The sequence below is a fragment of the Callionymus lyra genome, chromosome 8 (genome assembly GCF_982586985.1).
Source record: "Callionymus lyra chromosome 8, fCalLyr1.hap1.1, whole genome shotgun sequence".
NCBI classification, from domain to species: domain Eukaryota; kingdom Metazoa; phylum Chordata; class Actinopteri; order Syngnathiformes; family Callionymidae; genus Callionymus; species Callionymus lyra.
This window is the reverse complement of record NC_141825.1, coordinates 848939-870224: the sequence shown is the minus strand read 5'-3', so window position 1 is coordinate 870224 and position 21286 is coordinate 848939. Positions and strand designations below refer to the sequence as shown.

The 21286-nt window shown below is 38.3% G+C and overlaps 1 protein-coding gene and 1 long non-coding RNA gene across 4 annotated transcripts in view; one reads left to right on the top strand and one right to left on the bottom strand.

The window, feature by feature from the left end:
• pot1 (protection of telomeres 1 homolog) overlaps nucleotides 1-21286 on the bottom strand; it is a 79655-nt gene that overhangs the window by 5933 nt on the left and 52436 nt on the right. The gene's annotated exons all lie outside the window — the stretch shown is intronic.
• LOC148072610 (uncharacterized) lies at nucleotides 8461-9424 on the top strand. The gene is made up of 3 exons (XR_015712098.1): nucleotides 8461-9040; nucleotides 9171-9205; nucleotides 9304-9424. It is a non-coding gene; the product is annotated as an uncharacterized LOC148072610 (long non-coding RNA).

Here is a 21286-nt window from a genome sequence, read left to right as displayed (position 1 = left end):
GAAATGCTAGTAACATGTCCTATGAAAAGAACATGTTTCCGAATAGGGTTACAGTTCTAAAGAATGGGTTAGACATACAGTACAAAAACGATTGACAATATGTCATTGATAAACAATGAATCCTTGTGTAAGATATTAACAAATCAAAAAGGGGTCAGAGGTCAGTTGCGACAGAAATTGTTGTGACAGTTGAAGCTCTTACAAAGTTTATTCTGATCCTGAAAGAAAAAGTGACGGACTATACTGCACCACAGTTTGTTGAACAGCTCTTGAGAACTACTCAACTGTGATGCACTCAGTGTTCTCACACCTCTCTTTATCGTGAACTTCTTCAGCGTCTGAGCTGTAGAATTTCTATTTAAGCAGTTATTCTCCTCAATTATTCTGCACAATAAAGATGAAGGACAAATATCAGGTTTTAACTGCAACATACTTTCAATTGGAGATAAAGTTTGAATAGAGTTAGAAAACACTATGACTGTGGTGCTCAAGTTGTTTGAAACAAGAGATATAGAAACTTTTATTTGGTAGGAAAATAAAACCTTCACTTGAGAATTAGTTCTATAATCAATATGCTTTTTTTCCATTCAAACCGGGAATGCCTTTCAAAGACTATTAAAACAAATAAAAAAACAAACAAAAATAAAACATAGCTTAACAGCTGCACCTTATTAACGTGCTTAGTAAAAAGGTGCAGCTGTTAAGCTATGTTTTATTTTCCCTTTCGAGTTTGCAATAATTACAAGATATTTACTTTAGCAAATATGTCCTAATTAATCATCTGTTTTGTACACGTCAATAGATGTGACTTTCTGCTGTGCAAAACAGTTTTTTTCGAGGTGGAACCATTTTCAAGAGTTTTCTTGGTCTGTTAAAATGGTATAAATAATAATAATAATAAAAAAATATATATAATAATTTATATATATATATATATATATATATATATATATATATATATATATAAAAATAAAAATAATAACAAAATAACACCATTGTGACAATGTTTCAGCCATACAGGCAGATCCATGATATAAAATACCGAAGCAGCTTTCAGGGTTAACCAGTCATAGTAGCTTTATACAAATATAAAATTGATAAGAGCGAAAGCCAAGAGATTTGGTATAACACACACAACACAAGATTCACGCTATCTTTAATTGTTAATTAAAGGGGAACTAATGTGTTTATTTAAGTGTCTGTTAAATTGATCTTGGACATCTATTGTACTCATAATTATTCGTCTGTTTGTACAAAACGGTCTTTTCATTGAAATATTCTCAATAAAAATGGGCTTAAGCCCGCCCACTGAAAACACTTTGTTTTTCTGGAGATAAAATCTTATTAACCATAAACCGTTGAACTCTGCTGTGAGCATCGAGGTATGTAAACATGTGTCATCGATGCCAGAAGGATTGAGCCCGTTATTAAATCATAATAAATTCGGCTCTTGTAACCTCTTGTTCGCCGAGATTTCAGAAAGGGGCGGACTTCAAGTATTATATTTTAACCTCTTCATGATTAGGGACTGTCTGCATTCTGGAGAGGAAGACTTCAATATTTGAAACATGCGAGTGAGTCAGGAGAGATGGATTTTCACATCAGTTACCCTTAAAACAACTTGCCAGAGTTCTTCTGAACTACTAGGCTATTAAACTCCATTGCAAACCCAATCATATCAGAATTCATCTTGTGATACTTTAGCAACCTGTTGTGTTGTTTCTATGCAAGTACATTCATTTTACGATTTTCTATGACTAAAAGTAACGTACAAAATCGAGACAAAGTATAATAAATAGCAATTAAGACTATACCTGAAGACCTCCCTCATCTATACCATATAGAAAAAAGGTAATTAAGCACAATTGTTAAATGTACAATAAACCATGTTTAAATATCTGTATAAACTTTCCATTACCTACCAGCTAAACCCCTTAGCCAAAGGATTTATGTATACACCTTTTGAATAATGAATTGCAAGAGACAGCCCTACCTTGCTCAACAACAAAACAACAACATTATTTCATAGTCAGTATTTTATCAATAGAAGTGTTTCATTCACGCTTTAAAAAAATAGATAGATTTGGCTCTATGTCCAGCAGATGGGGATGTTGCACTATTCAGCACGTGAACTATGGCGTTTTTCTTGTCCCTCTTGGATTTCTGTCACGACATGCCTTCAGCTAACAGGAAGATGTTCCCTCTCTCCTCCTCGGTGAAGGCTACCAGTGAAAGAATGTTTTTTATTGTTTTATTATTTTTCGAAAACGCTGAGTTATGTCGGTGATGACAGACACACACATTCTCATTTAAACATTAATTGCATTACAGCAAAACTATGTCTACTAAAAGTGGATCATCACAAGCTGTGGCGTCTTTTAAAGCCCTTTTTTCCTCTCTCCCACTGAGCCAGAGTCGAGGTGGATTACCAGCTAATCTCAAGAGGATTCTCCTCCTTACAGGAGTCACATTAGGAGCAGAGAGATGAACCAATAGGACAATGGAACTGCCACAAAATAATACCATGATGTTAAGTCTTCCATCCAGCAAGAGCATTTTCAAATGACTCGGCGGAAGTTTACAACTGGTGAAAAATGGTGCATTCATCTCCTGATTATACGATTCCGTTCATCATAGGCACGCATTTTTCTGGGGTGTCAAAACTGAAAATGGAAACATCTGGTACCAAACAAAGGCTAAAACAATACAAAGACAAGAAAATGAAGAAAATATGTCAACAGCTGATTGATGGAGGGACTTGTAGCTGCCAGGGTGCAGAAATGATTCTAGTTATTTCACAGCTGCTGCCACCAAATTCAACATGGCTGAAATTCAATAAGTGTTGAAGCTTTTCGTTTTAGTTTGTCAGTATTTGATCATAAATCCTTGTGAGTAATATCACTGCCTTTTTTCCCTCCCTGCAATATGTTCTCTCTGACAAGGTTCTTGTAGTCAAGTGTGTGATGATTTATATGCGAATAGGCAGGCTCAATGTTTTGTATTCTTAAGATCACAACAGGTCACAGAAAAAACATCTTCCTCTCATAGCTTAGGGACAGAGTTAGCAGATTTTGAAAAACAGTAAAAAATATATTCTTTTGTCATCAGCTAAGCCTTTACAAAGGTCAGGTCAGCAGGAAGGGCAAACAGGCCCAGACTTCTTCCTATAAAATAATATATAATAAAATATAATATAATGTATAATGTAATGTCCATTTTTATAGGGCCTTTCTATAGGTCACCCGAGGGTATACCGAGCACATCTCTTGCCACTGGAATGCCTTGAGTTCTAATCCGAGTCTCTCCAGAATGGCTGTAATCTTAAAACTTTAAGGAACAGTCCAGTAACATTCTTGGCTGCTTGTGACGACCCAACATTTGTGATCTATAGGTTAGAGTAGGAGCTTGGATTGACCAGGCAGCTTGTTCTGCTTAGCTCACCCTGCACCGCGTGAAACAGGTGTTTGGTGCTACAATGACAAAAATAAAGAAAATAAATAAAAAACACTTTGTAACAGATGCAAGGAGCTGGTAGAAAATGAAGACCCGCTGATATGAAGTGAATGTTGCGGGGAGACAGTGATCTGCACTATACGCATCCACTTGCTTTTGTGACTATTGGTATTTGTGGGTCTAAATCAGGTGTATTGGAATGTTTACACAAAGCCATGTGTGACATTGTTGACTGTATCCAGATGAGTGTGTGCTGCCCACAGCTTGTGCCCAGGAAAACATTTTGGTTCTGATGTAGTGTATTGGTAGAAAAGGTGTCTGGCCAAGATTATATAATATACTATAATATAATATACTTTTTTTGACCAAATCTTTTCAGTGCATACCTAATGCAGTGTTATGGTTCAGGATTCATTGTGAGTTGGCTGTGAAACCACTGGGCTAAAAGTCACCCACAACCCATATTATGCAAATACAGGAAAACAATTGAATGGGAATAGAGTAAAAAAAATTGTGTTTGAGTCCCAAGGTTTAATGTTTTTTTTACTGTGACTATCAGTTTTGCACTTGCTCAACCTTTTAAAACCCAATGTTGCCCCTTGCGTGAGACCAAACATGCAACAACAACTGGACTAAATGGCAGCAGATACATTTCTCATTGAGGAGACTAAGTTACTCAAACAACTAGTTAATCATCGACAGTCAACACATGTACTACAAATGCAGTGAATAAATACAAATCGAACTAAATAATGTTATGTTGAAGTTCACTGCCAAAGCAAATGCTGCGTTGATCTTATATTGTTGTTTTATTCCAGCCATTGTTTTAAATTGTGTTTAACTTCTCTTTAGTACGTTTTTTATGGTGAGGTTTTAAATTGTTGATACAAGAAACGGTTTCTAAATTATTTAAAAACTGCTTCTTGCACATATTTGAGTAGATGCAGTATATAGTATTTATGTCTAAATCTTTGCACTTCATAACTTGTCGAAGCCAGTATTGCAAAAGAAAGTTTGTTTCGTTTCGTACACTTTGTGAATCCAGAATGACAACAAAGGATGTCTAAGTCTAAATAGAGCAAAGAAATTAGCACATTTGTGGCATCTTTTATATAAATTTATATTCAAAGGAGTGTCATTTAGAAGATACTTCTGCACAAAACTATACAACTACAACATATGGTAAGGTAAGGTAAGGTAAGGTAAAACTTTATTGATCCCTCAGGAGGTCTCCTTTGGGAAATTGTTTTTTACCAATAGCCTGCAATTTTTCATAAACAATAAAAAATAATACATAAAAAATAAAATAAGAAGAACATAAAGAGGAAGAACAAGATGACACAATCTAAGTCTAAAGACAAAGACAAAGGACATAGGTCAAGGAAAGAAAAACAACAAAGACAAAGATACAAAGACTAACATGGAACAGAACATCCAGATACTTTCACTCCACTCCTGCCCCCGAACTCAGAATTGTACAATTTAATAGCCCGACGGATGAATGAGTCCCTGAGTCTATTTGTTTTGCACCTGGGTAGGAGCATTCGTGCACTCATTCTGCTTCTCTGCTCACTGATGACAGTGTTCAGAGGATGACTGTCATCATCCATGATGGACAGTAGTTTGTTCAATGATCTCCTCTCAGCAACTGTCACCAGTGAGTCCAGCTTCATTCCAACCACAGAACCAGCCCTCCTGATCAACCTGTCCAACCTGTTGACACTCCTCTTGGACACATTTCCACCCCAACACACCACAGCATAGAACAGGACACTGGCCACCACAGACTGGTAGAACATGCAGAGGAGCTTCTTGCAGATGTTAAATGATCGAAGCCTCCTCAGAAAGTACAGTCTACTCTGAACCTTCTTATATACATGGTCTGTGTTGCAGGACCAGTCCAGTTTACTGTCCATCCACACACCGAGGTACTTATAGTTGTCCACTATCTCCACCTCGTCGCCTCTGATGGACACTGGACGTGGCTTTGTCCTGGACCTCCCGAAATCCAATACCAGCTTCTTGGTTTCTGAGGTGTTCAGCTGCAAGTGGTTCCTCTCACTCCAGTCCACAAAGTCACGTATCAGACTCCTGTACTCGTCTTCGCTGTTGTCCCTGATGCATCCAACAATGGCAGTATCGTCAGCATACTTCTGGACGAGACTCAGGTCTGAGTTGTAGCAGAAGTCTGAAGTGTAGATGGTGAAGAGGAGAGGTGCTGAGGTGCTCCTGTACTGTACACCACAGTGTCAGACTTGATGTCCTTCAGCCTGACATACTGTGGTCGATCAGTAAGATAGTCCGTAATCCAGGAGACCAGACCAGGGTCCACATGCATCTTAGTCAGTTTGTCCTGCAGCAGAGTGGGTTGGATAGTGTTGAAGGCACTAGAAAAGTCCAGGAACAGGATTCTCACTGAACCGCTTCCTTTATCCAAGTGGGAGTAGGTCCGATGCAGGAGGTGAAGGATGGCATCTTCCACACCAACTGCTGGCTGGTAGGCAAACTGCAGGGGGTCTTGCGCGTGCTGGACTTGTGGCGTGAGATGTTTGAGGACCAGCCGCTCCAGTGTCTTCATCAGCTGCGAAGTCAGTGCCACCGGTCTGTAATCGTTCAGCACACTCGGTCGGATCTTTTTAGGGACTGGAACGATACAGGAAGTCTTCCACAGAGTTGGTACTTTCCCCAGCCGTAGACTGAGGTTGAAGACATGCTGGAGTGGCTCAGCTAGTTCAGCAGTGCAGGTCTTTAGCAGTCGAGCAGACACCTTATCAGGACCAGCAGCCTTCCCTGGACGAATCCTCCGAAGTACATCCTGTACCTGGAGTGAGGTGAAGCTGGGAAGTGGTTCTGTGGAGCTGGGTGGGGGCACAAGAAGGTGGGGCAGGTCCTGAGGCGGGCAGCAGTGAGGGTGAGGTGACCTGCTCAAACCTGTTGAAAAAGTTGTTCAGTCCATTTGCCTCCTCCACGGTGTCCACTGCAGTCAGAGAGGCCTTGGTCTTGTGTCCAGTGATGGTTTTAACACCATCCCAGACCTCTCTTATTTCTTCTCGGCTCAGCTTCTCTTCCAACCTCCTCCTGTAGGTGTCCTTTGCCTCCTTCAAGCATCGCTTCACCTCCTGCTGAGCTGACCTCATGGCGTCCCTGTCTCTGCTCCTGAATGCCACTTTCTTCCTGTTAAGGACATCCTTGACCTCCTTTGTTACCCACGGTTTATTATTAGGGTAACAGCGGACAGTCTTAGTAGGGGCGACAACGTCCAAGCAGAAATTTAAATAATCTGTTAGACAGTGTGTCTGTCCCTCGGTGTCCTCACCATGAGACCTCAGCAGCACATCCCAGTCTGTTGTTTCAAAGCAGTCTCTGATGGCGTCCTCCACAGCTGGTGTCCACTTACTGATTGTCTTAGTGGTCACAGTCTGTCTCTGCACCAGAGGAATGTACTGTGACTGAAGGTGGACCAGGTTGTGATCGGACCTTCCAAGTGGAGGAAGAGGTTTGGCTCTGTAGGCGTCCTTCAAGTTGGAATAAAGAAGGTCAATTGTCCTGTTAATCCTGGTGGGACAATCCACGGCCTGATGGAAAGTAGGCAGAGTAGAGTCCAGGTTGGCATGATTAAAGTCTCCAGAGATGATGATAAACGCGTCAGGATGTTGATTCTGAAGTCGAGCTGTCATTGTGTGGATCTTCTCACAGGCAGATGCAGCCGCAGCGCTCGGAGGAATGTAGACACACAGCGCGATCGATAATAATATGGACGCATGCTGACAGCCAACAGTTCTAAATCTTGACAACACAAGACTTTCTTCACAGTAACGTGTCCCGGACTACACCAGCGTTTATTCACGTACATGATCAGACCTCCTCCTCTGCGCTTCCAACAAGCGTGTGTGTCTCTGTCCGCTCTGACGGTGCTGAAACCAGGCAGCTCCACGAGTGAGTCCGGAGTCAGCTGAGTGAGCCACGTCTCCGTGAAGATCAACAAGCTGCTCTCTCTGTAGATCCGCTGGTTGTTGAGGGCAGACAGCTCGTCGATCTTATTCGTCAGTGAATTGACGTTCCCCATCGTGATCGTTGGGATCGTTGGTCTGTGACGTCTCCAATTGTCCGTTAGCTTAGCCTTTAGCCTCCTCCCTGCCCGACAGCCTCTCTAACGGCGCTGAAGTTCGATCAGGATCTCGTGGCGATCTCCAGCCCGTGCCATTGACTTCAGCGACAGTAGATCCTCTCTTGAGTAAACAAGACGATTCTTTCCATGTTCAAAAGTATCCATTTAAAAAAATTATAGTAAAAACATAATAAAAAACAGAAAATTATAGAAATTGCTGCGGAGCTACTGGAAGAGGCAGCCGTCCTCGTCGGCGCCTTTAATCCTTTAATCAAGTTAAATGATTTTATTGCATTATCATTGCATTAAATCATTGGATTTCAATCGGAGCATCATTCAATTGAAGTATTTCAACTTATTCTATACTATATATGTTGCTACTTCAACAACACATTCTACATGATAAATGCTTCAGCATACATTTTATGTCTGGTGTGACAGTTGTATTAGTCGTCTTTGGATCGAGATTTCACAACAAGACTAGGTGGCATTAAACTCTTGCCATCAAGGGGCATTTGTTATACATGTGCTTAACATATTTATTGCCATCACTCTCTTTTTTCTGTGTTTGGTAAAGGATTAAACAAAGGAAGATTTCTAGTGTTTTTTCCTCCTATTCAACCATGATGGATGCGCTCCGACTGCTGATGCCTTCTTGTTCACAGGTCAGAAAAGATTTGGGGTTTCATTGTTTCAAAGGGAACATTCTTTCCAAGCCAATATATCTTTCGGCGAATTTCTCGAAAACGTAGTGAATCAGCGAAGCGTGTAACAGAAACCATTTCACTTTGATAGATAAAACAGTTTATGTGTAATGAAACAAAAATGATTTATTGATTTCTTTGCATTTCACCTCTTTGCTAGTTCCTTTAAGAGTCTTCCTGTATACAGGGAGTGCAGAATTATTAGGCAAATGAGTATTTTGACCACATCATGCTCTTTATGCATGTTGTCTTACTCCAAGTTGTATAGGCTCGAAAGCCTACTCCCAATTACGCATATCAGGTGATGTGCATCTCTGTAATGAGAAGGGGTGTGGTCTAATGACATCAACACCCTATATCAGGTGTGCATAATTATTAGGCAACTTCCTTTCCTTTGGCAAAATGGGTCAGAAGAGGGACTTGACAGGCTCCGAAAAGTCAAAAATAGTGAGATATCTTGCAGAGGGATGCAGCACTCTTAAAATTGCCAAGCTTCTGAAGCGTGATCATCGAACAATCAAGCGTTTCATTCAAAATAGTCAACAGGGTCGCAAAAAGCGTGTGGAAAAACCAAGGCGCAAAATAACTGCCCATGAACTGAGAAAAGTCAAGCATGCAGCTGCCAAGATGCCACTTGCCACCAGTTTTGCCATATTTCAGAGCTGCAACATCACTGGAGTGCCAAAAAGCACAAGGTGTGCAATACTCAGAGACATGGCCAAGGTAAGAAAGGCTGAAAAACGACCACCACTGAACAAGACACACAAGCTGAAACGTCTACTTGTAGACTGGGCCAAGAAATATCTCAAGACTGATTTTTCTAAGGTTTTATGGACTGATGAAATGAGAGTGAGTCTTGATGGGCCAGATGGATGGGCCCGTGGCTGGATCGGTAAAGGGCAGAGAGCTCCAGTCCGACTCAGACGCCAGCAAGGTGGAGGTGGGGTACTGGTATGGGCTGGTATCATCAAAGATGAGCTTGTGGGGCCTTTTCGGGTTGAGGATGGAGTCAAGCTCAACTCCCAGTCCTACTGCCAGTTTCTGGAAGACACCTTCTTCAAGCAGTGGTACAGGAAGAAGTCGGCATCCTTCAAGAAAAACATGATTTTCATGCAGGACAATGCTCCATCATTGCTGGCAAGAAAGGGTCTAAAAGAAGAAAAACGAATGACATGGCCTCCTTGTTCACCTGATCTGAACCCCATAGAGAACCTGTGGTCCCTCATCAAATGTCAGATTTACAAGGAGGGAAAACAGTACACCTCTCTGAACGTGTCTGGGAGGCTGTGGTTGCTGCTGCACGCAATGTTGATCGTGAACAGATCAAAACACTGACAGAATCCATGGATGGCAGGCTTTTGAGTGTCCTTGCAAAGAAAGGTGGCTATATTGGTCACTGATTTGTTTTTGTTTTGTTTTTGAATGTCAGAAATGTATATTTGTGATTGTTGAACTGTTATATTGGTTTCCCTGGTGAAAATAAATAATTATAATGGGTATATATTTGTTTTTTGTTAAGTTGCCTAATAATTATGCACAGTAAAAGTCACCTGCACACACAGATATCTTCCTAAAATAGCTAAAACTAAAAAAGCCCTGCTCCAACTTCCAAAAATATTCACCTTTGATATTAATGAGTGTTTTGGGTTAATTAAGAGCATGGTTCGTGTTCAATAATAAAATTAATCCTCAAAAATACAACTTGCCTAATATTTCCGCACTCCCTGTATGAGATGTGATGCAGCCAAAATTTGTTAATAGACATTGATCATTCTCCGTTTTGATGTCAACTCTTATTGCGGGCCAAGTTAAATGTGCTGTAAGTTGGTTACAAATATAAAACAGTAACAAAGAATATTCTGCTGTGTATGTTTTAAGATGAACATTGACTTCTCTATACCGGAAATAACTTGAAAAGTTGACTTGACGGCAAATATGTTAAATTAGAAATTAGCAAAAAACTACCCCAAAAGCCAAAATTGTCTTCTGATGCAACTTTTAAATCAAGGATACTAAATTAATTTTTTATCCCTGGGGGGCTCCTGCAGTAAGTAAGTAAGTAAGTGATTCTACTTTACTTAAACTACAACAACTGTGAGACAGTTTGAATATAAACGTGTCCAAGTCAATATAAAACATACCTCGCAAAACGTTAAGTCACGTTACTTAAAGTGCTACATGATCTATTTAATAATGTGACAATGATAAACACGACTTTAAATCAATTATTCTATTGTAGAGTTTAAATGAACCAACAGAGCTTTCTTTGTTAAAGTTGTAGGTGGATTGCAAGTTTGGTTTAAACAGCCAAGTCTAAACCAAAAAGTCAATTTGAAAGAAAATGAAAAATTGCTTTTGCACTATTGCACATATCCTCAATAGGGGAGCAGAAGAAACAAAATTAATCACTTTGAGGTTCTACCTACATTTCCATAAAGCAATTTAAAAATGTGAAACTTCATAAGCATTAACCTTTTCTTGAAGGAGAAACGTGATGAATTTGAAAGAGGATTATTTTAACAGAACTTTAAGCCAACTGAGAAACCAAGCAAACAGAGTATTTTTGTTTGCAAAATCCCAGACCATGTCCGGATTATATTTTCTCTCACAGGGTAAATGGATGTTTGACAAAATGAGACAGAGGAAAACAATAGTAAGTACTCTGGGGTCTGGCTGTGTTTTCTCTCGACAACTGGAAAATTAAGGAAGGCTGAGCAAGTGACTACAACTAGAGACTAAACGAAAACTCAAGAGGACAGATGGCAGGATGCTACACCAGAAGGGCATCCATGGTACCCAGGTGTGATTTAAACAGAGGGTGGATAGTTGAAAGAAGGAGTGGTAAGTTTGGAGCAAAGTGTGACTCATACTCTCTCAGGTCACCATACAACTATGAGTATGTGCGACAGTCAGATGGTGACTCTTGCGCTCCTATTCTCTTTCATGGCTGCTTTCTGAATCATCGCAAAACACAGATGGAGTCTGTTATTCCTTTTACATCTCACATGTACTGTAGCTTATGCTTTAAAAATGTTATGTTATGTAAAAACATAATCAGTTTCACTGCTAATAAGAAGATGAATTATATATAATATATATATATATATATATATATATATATATACTGTACATATAGAGTATATGTGTGTGTGTGTATATATATACATATATATATATATATACACATATATATACATATATATGTACAAATATATATATACATAAAACATACGTCTGTGCCTAAATAACAACGTCCCATGTATCACCACAAGTGTTGCTACAGTATTGATGACTACAAATAAATTGGACGGACCTAAAGTCAAGCACCACAGCAGTTTGGCTGCATCTTATTACCTCCATAACAGTGTGAGAGGGAGGATATTTCATTTTAAGGGAATACAAATCCCAAGGTAAAACTCGGCTCACTACTCAAACACAACCACAACAGTTGTCGTGGCAACCAAAAGCATGAGAATCAGTGAGATGTTTGGAGCATTGCGACTGGCTTCCCACACTCTTTGACCAAAAAAAAAAATTCATCCAAGAATACACTTATTCATAATGGCCATATTATCAGCACCAGCATGAGCATAAGTGGCGTTAAGGGACGGCTGGACACGGCTCAAAGGGCAATCAGCCTGTCTGACTGAAAATGGATCCCTGCAGCTACCCCTGCAAACAAACCATTTCCCTTTTTTAAGAGGCAGAGGAAAGAGAGCGGAGAAGCCCGTAGCAGCTTTTGTAAGTACTTGATCTGTATGAAAATTAAACACTACCATCCGCCTGTTGCCCGACAGCCACGATGCCCCAACTGCTGCTGTCTTGTGGTATTAGTGCTGCTCTGCTGCTCTGTATAAAGAAATTCCTTAAATTTCAAAAGATTGCTAGGGGCTTTCTCCTATCATCCTCGAGCCAAGGCTCAATAACACAGCCAAACTTCTTCTTTTTTTTTTTGATAGTACTTAAAGCGAGAGACTTCTTCATGGAGGAGGAAATGGGTTTTAAACTCAGGCCATACACGTGCTCAACAAGCAGGCTCTTTGTATTGCAACATCAGCTTTCTGGTGAAATGGGGATGTAAGTAAGTTAAGAGAACAGTACTTCTGGATTAAACACAAACATGTATTACACATCAAAAAAACACAGGAGTGAGAGCAGCTAACATGCCATGCAAATTAAATAATGTCAGTATTTAGTGGATTGAAATCTTATGTATTCTGGCTTCTTAAAAATATAATATTGCTAACGCCTAGAAACCAGCCAGGACCTCTAATCTTCAGGAGGTATACTGCTGGTACTTTTGAAGTTCAACCATCTATGGATGACAGAACATTCTCTATAAGGGAAACCAGACTTTGAAGAAATCATCTTTTAAACATTTTTTTTTTACATTTTTAACTGTACTTCTCATTTCAGGGTTCTTACATAATCAATGATGCTCTGGTTTAGTAGAAAAAAAGTTTGGACAAGTTTGGGTGTAAGTTTTAACTAATTAAATGTGAATTTCATGCAATAGAAGACGGAATCTTTTTTGCACTTTCATTAGCGCAGCTTTCAACATTAGCACCGGCTCTCACCTGAATAAAGCGAAACATGCACTCACAACACGCACTCAATATCAACCGAAAATAACACTGACAGAAGAGATGCGCAATAAAAACAAACTATGCCTATTACAACGGAAACATGTTAAAATCACATTTAAACTTTGAAAATCCTAAAATGTTGATCATATGTTGTGAAAGACTAATGGAAACCAGTTTCAGAGAGATTTGTCTTTCCACACTTCCTCTTCTCGTTTCTGCAATTCTGACATTGAAATCAATCTCACACCTCATTTGTCCCTTCACTCGGAAACTTAAACCAGAGATACTCTTTAGACAGCACCTCATTTCCTGCTTGCAGTGAGCATTTCATCTTACCAAGAGACATTTGTCAAACCCTAATAAAGACAGGATAGAGTGTCTATTAGACCAACAACCTCTCCCTACACTCTTGCAACAAATGGGTGTTTCCAGTGTTTTGGCAATCAAGACCCCAGTGAACAAAGTTCCCATTTGGCACACCTGGCTATAATTGTGCCCACACAGGCGGTTAGGATGGGGGGCAATAATTCTCTCTATTTCAGTATTGTAACTTTGGTTCTATGAAGATAATCTCTTATTAGAATGACAAGGATTTCTTTGCTGATAATACGAACTGTGAATCGGAGTTTCATTGACTTAACAGTGGTCAACCCTTAATTATTTATTTATGCTACTAGTTCTTTAAGTATCTGAATAATAACTTACTTTGCTCCCTTCATTTTTGCTTCAAATTCTGTCCATTTAGTCAATGAGCATTAATAATACACACACTGGAGAAATTTGTTGATGAAGATGTCTGATACTGATTTCCTTACTCTCATAATAGCTTTCTTGTTGCTACCATAGAACATCAAGTTTTCAGTAAAAATGATGCACTCTGTAGGAGGAGAGCAGATGGTCTTAGGTTAGGTTTAACTTTAAATCGAGCGTCTCTTCTAATGAGAGCAGACCTTAGTCCTCAAGATGTTCAGCACCACCTCCTTTTGTCAGTCATAGGCTGTTAAAGGTCCACCAGGTATGACGTATGTGCTCATCTCTATCACCTCTTTTTGTTGCAGATAGAGGTGTGACATCCAGATCAAGTGATTTTCAACAGCCGTTTCAAGTGAATGATGAGTAGCTGATTCACATGTGTGAACCGATAGTATGGGAGACGTTTTTATCCATTTAACCGCCTGCGTGCCCTTTGACTCCAAAGACGCAACACTGAATAACTTTGTGCTGCCATTGTGAAAAATGTGCCTAAATAACATACAAACACATGAATGAAAACACGCACAGCTCAAATGGAGGTATGTGTAGGTTGAACCAAAACTGGACCTAGCTCATAAGACTTCATGAAATGTTAGCTAGGAATAAGTGAATGGCATTTAAATCCTAGCCGTAACATTTAATACCATCCACTTAAAAAAAGGGTTCATTTGATCAGTAAATTGTACTTGTCTTTATAAATTGAAATAAGTAGCATTTTGTTTTTTACAACAAATTCATCCAAAGAATCTGTGTTCCACAACATGCCCGTTATCTTAAAATTAAATAAGACAGAAGTTAAAGAAGACATTAAGCATTCATTCGTTCAACTCCTTTAACAATCTCTTTGAAAGTAGCTATAATCCTGTCAGATACTTTCAAATAACACACAATAATAGCCTATAAGTAATAATCTGCAAAATTAAGAAAGATGGTATTATTGTGGGTCTAGTTGTTGTGGGTTGGCATAATGGCATGTGGGTGCGCCATTTTGTGGATTTGAGTTTATGCCAGAATTTCGAAGAAAATATATGCCATTCTTAGTACTTGAGGCTGTAGAACGGGGTATTACAGAATGTTAATATGTGCCGACTGGGGCCGAGTAATGGCAAGAATCTGTATATTGTTTCTGCCCAGATTTTATACTGCAGATCACCTGGCTCTTATTGAAGTCTCCACTTTCTTGATTTTTATTAAAAAGCTGCTGGAGTCTTTGTCCCTTTGGCACGGATGTTTAATTGCAGCACACAAATTAAAAAACACGATAACATATGCAGTGTTAAACTGAAATAAAAAAAATAAAATAATTGAAAGACTGCCTTTAAAATACACACTATTGAAATTTATAACATAAAATTACCATGAATTAAAATTTCAAAGAGAAAAAAAAAGGTTTTTTTTAAATATACAGTAGATACAATGCTATTGAATAGTACTGGGGAAGAAAATATGGTGATGCATCGATATACATCTAAATTTTCGCGTAGTGCCGACTCAGTTCTTTATTACCCCCACTGTTATGTTCTTTCTTTCTAAAGCCATTCAGAATCCTGAACGATTATTTCTGAGGTTTGGGAAAAATGGTGTCATAAGCAAGTGGGGAAATTTAAGGATATTGGATAAACACTCAGCTCATGGTGATCCAACGGATCAGCCATTGACCCAGCTTTCTATTGGCTTAAACCTCAGAAGCATCTCCTGACTTTCACCCAAAACAATTACATTTTATTGAACAAAAATCCAATCATTGCATTATTGAATGTAAGTTTAACCAGCAACCAAGTCTTATTATTTAATACTAGTACTCTTTAAATAGATGTTATTTTGTTTCTTCTAACTATTCCATTATTAGACTACAGCTATGTATATCCTGGGGAAATGAATTGTAACAAATATATAAATAGAAGTTTATTTGAATCACTTCTCAATGATTACGTCATGTATATCTTTATAAATCATGTATATAAAGAAACACTTCCTCTTGCTGCAGTTTTAACAATTATTATTATTCTTATCTTTTACATGTTTTCAATAAATGGTTTTATCTTTGCTTATTTCAGACCAAATAAGTCAACTCAACTTGTTCTATTTGGGATATAACTGAAAATGCCCAAAAACAGATTTAAAAAAAAGTTCCAAAATGAAATCAAATTATACCCACACTCACGCAGATGAATCCATCCAGCTTCCTCATCTAAATAAATGATCTGTGTGAGATGAAGGTCCGCACGTATGTGTGAGTTTAATGAAGCGTCAGTGTGAATGTGGATTCCGACTGTGCGATGCTCTGCTGCCTTCTAGAGCGAAAAGAAAAAGCAGCATTCCTGTTGCGGTCGGTGGTTTTTGGAGTGAATTTCAGCCCGCAGGCCAACTTGGAGTCTCATTTCCCTCGGAGCTGTGTTCACAAACAGGAAACGGTGTGGGAGTAAAAGGCGGGCCGCATTAGCACGATGACACGGAAAAGTGTAATGTGTGTCAGAGCTTAGCACAGACATGCTGAAGAGTTGGAGGTGAAAAGGGAACCAAACAATTCATTGCAGACACATTTTTCACAGTACTTTATACTGTAGCAATTAAAATGAACGATACGTGATTTTGGAATACACGTTGTGCAAGCCGCATTTTTTTTGTTCAAAAGCCCAACCTCGTGTAGTGGCTATCTATGAATAAAAAAAGTGTCAGAATGATTGACATATTAGCATCAAATCATCTTAAGCACACTGCTCAATTCAATAAGCAGTTTTTTTTTTTTTTCTTTTTATTTAGAAGCTCTTTTTCAGAATTGGTTTCTCTGACATAAACCTGGACCCTTCCCTTAATAAAATGGAGGATTGAACAGTACATTAAACAGCAAGGTCTATTTTAAGTAAAGTAGTAAAGACTTTGTTGACTTGGGAAATTATGAAGACTATACATAATGTTTAAAAACAAGTCAAATGATTAACATAAGCGATATGCAACAGGAAAAACAAAGTAAACAAATATTAAAATGTTGATTACGAAATTGATTTTGAGAGCGTTTTATTAATGAATCAATTGATTCATGAATCACGGTATCTTGCTTGCTTGTGTGCTATTTGAGAAACAGTTGCTTTCCATCTATGACTTAAAGATAAACATTGAAAGGATCCATATAGTCAAGCTTATAGTAAGACCAATTGTCCTCTTCAGACTAAAATGATGTATGGACCACTTTTACTAGCTTTCTAAGAGGAGAAACGGAGACCAACACGGCTGACATATCTTATCGCTTTAGCGCGTGAGAAAAAAAAAGTCATCTACTAGTAGTGATCTGTCACCCTTTGAAGGTGTAGTTTGAGTGCATTTATCATTACAGCCTGAAGAAATACACATAGATTATGTCAGTAGTAGTTGTCTCACGATTAATAGGGCAACAAAGCGACCAAGAATGAGGAAAAGTAAATACATCGTGGCATATAATTTAACAAAAGATAACTAGACAGCTGAAGGCCAAACATGGATATAAAACAGTCTTAAAAGGTGTCAAACGTTGAAGTCAATATTTAAATATTCACTATGAATCTAGTATGTAACATTCTATAGCAAAATAATTCAATTCGTACAGGTGCTACGAGAGAAAACGAGGTTTTGATATAACATGATAAACATCTGTGCTTGCATTCTGCTGAGACAGGAGAAATAGTACTGCAGGGAAGAGAAGGGGGAAGGAAAACTGATCAAAGGGGGGTGAAGAAGTCAGGGGAAAGAGAGCTCCTGCTGGGTTTTCAAACAGCCCTTCAAAAAATTTCACCAAGACGAGACAAGGAGTTTGGTCAGAGGATGAAACAGCTGCATTTTTCTAGATATACAATAAACACACACAATATGCAATCAAATGCACTATCTATGTATTTATACCAACATTTTTCAATATTGATAGTTTTTTTTTTTTCCTTTTCTTTTTTTGTTTTACAAAGGAAAAATGACAAATACAATATATGCCTTAAGTAAGTACAGGCCACCACGTGTTAAACAATAACAATAATTAGGGCTGCACAATATTGGAAATATGTGCGATATCGATATTACCGTAAATTCCGGACTACAAGCCGCTACTTTTTTCCTACACTTTAAACACTGCGGTTTATACTACGGTGCGGCTTATTCATTTTTTTTTCGTGGCGGGAAAAACATTTTGCTCAGCAACAGTAGACCAATAGAATGAATGAGTAACTTTGTGTCAGCAGCTCCCTCCCGACTACGAGGAGAAACTTACTTCATTCCGCACATTCACTCAAACAAAGATAGCGGAGAATTCCATCGGGCCAGATGAAATCATAAATATGGATGAAGTACCTCTGACGTTTTGTAACGGACCTTCTCACATAACTCCTCGAGAGATCGTCACACACACATTCTTCATGGGGCGGAGCTCTGGTGCGGACTTGGTGACGCTCCAGAGTGACAGCATTAATTATAACAACACTGACCACACATGAAGCCGTTATAGAAGTTAATCAAAATATATTTACTTTATAACATTTAACAAAAAGCGCTCCTTAAAGGAGGATCAATCAAACATGAACAAAACAACGAACACCCACGACACCCCACAGTCAAATCCCCGCGATCAGTGTCCAATGTTCAAGTCCATTATTGTCCAGAAAAAAGGCTGCGTTAAGTGAATCCTAGGTGAGGCGCGGAGACGCAGGACAGTCCGCCGTGAAGTCGCGTTTATCCGCGCAATCACTGCGTTACGATCAGGTGGAAAAAAGCAAACTACTCATCCGTGTTGCCGGCGTGATGAAGAAATAATTCCCCGGTTGAAGGACACGGACAGTTTGTCCACCTGCCTCGTGCTTTTGTCGCTGGTTCCTCGGACTGTAAATATCTGAACAATGCTTAAGAAGAATAACACAGTGCTTTATTTATTTAAGTGTAAGAAATGGACGTGTTTAAACCTGCGGCTTAAAATCCGGTGCGGCTTGTATAATTACAAAATTGATTTTCTTTCTAAAATTTGAGCATGCAGCTTTTAATCGGGTGCGCTCTGTAGTCCGGAATTTACGGTAATACCATATTTTTTCCTTCACCTAAAAATGTAGTTGCGTTCATGCATAGCCGCACGCAGTCCAGCGAGTACTGTAGGGGAGGTCCAGTGGATTAGAGAAGGAAAACGATCCAATATTCCCCTTTCGTTTATTTCCGCGCTACGGTGCCGACATGATCTGATAAAAATATCACTTATAACACTCAGTTTCACCACAGTTTAGGGGGACTTGCATCGGTTTCCTGTCAAACTGAGCGACATCAGAGAGGAGCCGCCGGCGCGTCGTGATATCACCAAATTCTGTCAATCTTACACGCCCTTTCCATCAATCATGAGCAAGAACAGCAAAATTCTTCAATTTAGACCCGTTTCCCGCCCTGTTTGTTTTACAATGTTCTTGGATTAAGCGTAGCTGAATTTCCAAGCTATGCTGCACAAGTCCTTGAGCCATGGCCACTAAACAAAATCTAGTGCTTTGGCATAATCAGGGATGATCACAGCTCAATCACAGCTCGGAGTCGTCTGACTGTGCCTCACTGGGATCAGGGAGGGCCGTAATATATCCAATTTCACCTTCCTATGAGGTCAACAGTGCTCTATCTCAATGTAGACCATTTTTAACTGGCAGTTTGTTTTAAATAAATTATGACATAAAATGTAACTGTGGATGCATGATAGGATTGTTTGGTAAATAATAATTTGAGAACATTTTATATTATATATATATATATATATATATATTAACTAAGATACCTATAAGATACCTGGAATTCATCCTATATTTACTGAAAGAAGTCATTAAAAAATCCTTAAAGTAAGAGGAATTGGCAACAGAATTATTAGACACAATAATTCAATTGCAATTTTATGAAATAAATATACATACTGAAAGCACTACTGATAATGTCTTTATCACATTGTACATGTTCACACATCTGAAAGAATCATACCAAATCATAGTTACAAGCAAATAAACAAATTACAAGTCAATAATAATGAGGCTAACCTCAGTAGGTTACGGAGTACACAAGCTAGTAAGGACAGCAGAGTAAGCATGTGAATAAATATAAGGTTGTGCTTAAAAAAGTAAGCATATAAGTGGATGGCTTAAGGAACAATAAGATGGGTTATATGATAGGTGCATTGTTTTAATGAAAAAAAGGCTTGAGAATTCAACTCCGAGAGTTGAGATCTTTTTTTTTTTGTATGAAATTATATAATAATTGATGCACATCATCACTCCCACCTAGGACTGGAGATCAAATTGGGTCTTTGGAGGTACCGACCAAAATGCTTCAGCAGTATCGAGACATACTTGGTAGGGCTGCACGATTAATCGTTAAAAATATCGCAATCTTGATTCCTACTTCTAGACGGATCTAATGGCTGCATAAAAATGACCTTCTTCTGGGTTTTTGTGAATGCTCTGCCAGGTCAACTATCATGTTGTCATGGGAAATGTTGTGTTTTGTTATCAATTGTGAATAACATTTTGAGAACATCTACCTCTATCATCACCTTTACACATGTTACACATCCAATATTGTTCAAAAAGGATTGTTAAAATTATGCAAAGGTTGTGTAGATAAGAAAAAAATAAATAATTGTTTTTTGTTCTATAAATATTTACATTAGGACAAATAAATTGTGAGAGAATGGTGATCTTAATTCTCAGGAAACAAATAATGATTCTCATTTTGTTTAGAATCATGAAGCCATTTTATGTTCTGAGGTAAAAATAAATAAATACATAAAATAGTAACGATTTTTTTTAGGTTATATGTTGTGCACATCTTACTATTAGGCTTTTTGCTATTTGAAGCATTATCTTAAGTGATTTTCTTATTAATTATATCCAAAAGCACATTTGAAAATTGGAATAATATCCGATTACAGCATTTAAGCATTAATACCTCTTTGAGTTTCGATACCTTTTGATAACTATACTTTGGATCAAACTTTCAAGACGAAATATAACTGTATAGCAGACTCGGCAAAAAAACAAATGTGTGATTGTTAGTAATAGGTTTATATACTTCTTCACTGTCAGTGTGTGTTTACTTGACAACATATGAATCAGTCAACAGGAAAGTCTTCTCGATACATAAAATGTGTTTTAGGACATCGCATAATACAAAACAGAACTGAATTTAAATTTACTCTGCTAATTAGATTGCAGCAATTGAGAAAGTTGCTCATGAAACCTAAAAACATATTTTAAGTGCAAATCTTACTGAGTAATCAGTACTCAGTAATCCTTTACATTCTCATTTGTTGCAGCCACAAGGTCCACATATAAAATCTTACTTTGGGTTTGTGGGACCTACTTTAGATTATAATGATCCTCAGCATGCCCTGCAGTTTCCTCACAGCTTGTTAACCACAAGCATTCCATATCTCATCTAAGTCACAGTGTGAAAGTAAGGATAATAAAATAAAATAAAAAATAGATGCCTCTAAAATGCTGTATTGGGTGCAATGCCCAATATAGTATAATGTTTTGCTCCTATTAGACCATATTGAGTGTGAACTAATCATCTATGCTTTAGTGTGAACATAATTCTGCATCATCACAGATGAAGACTATGATTTCCAACCAAAACGTGAAATATCTTAACGCCAGAGTGGGCAACATAAATTGGGACAAATATGCTTAACTTATCTCAGTTCATGA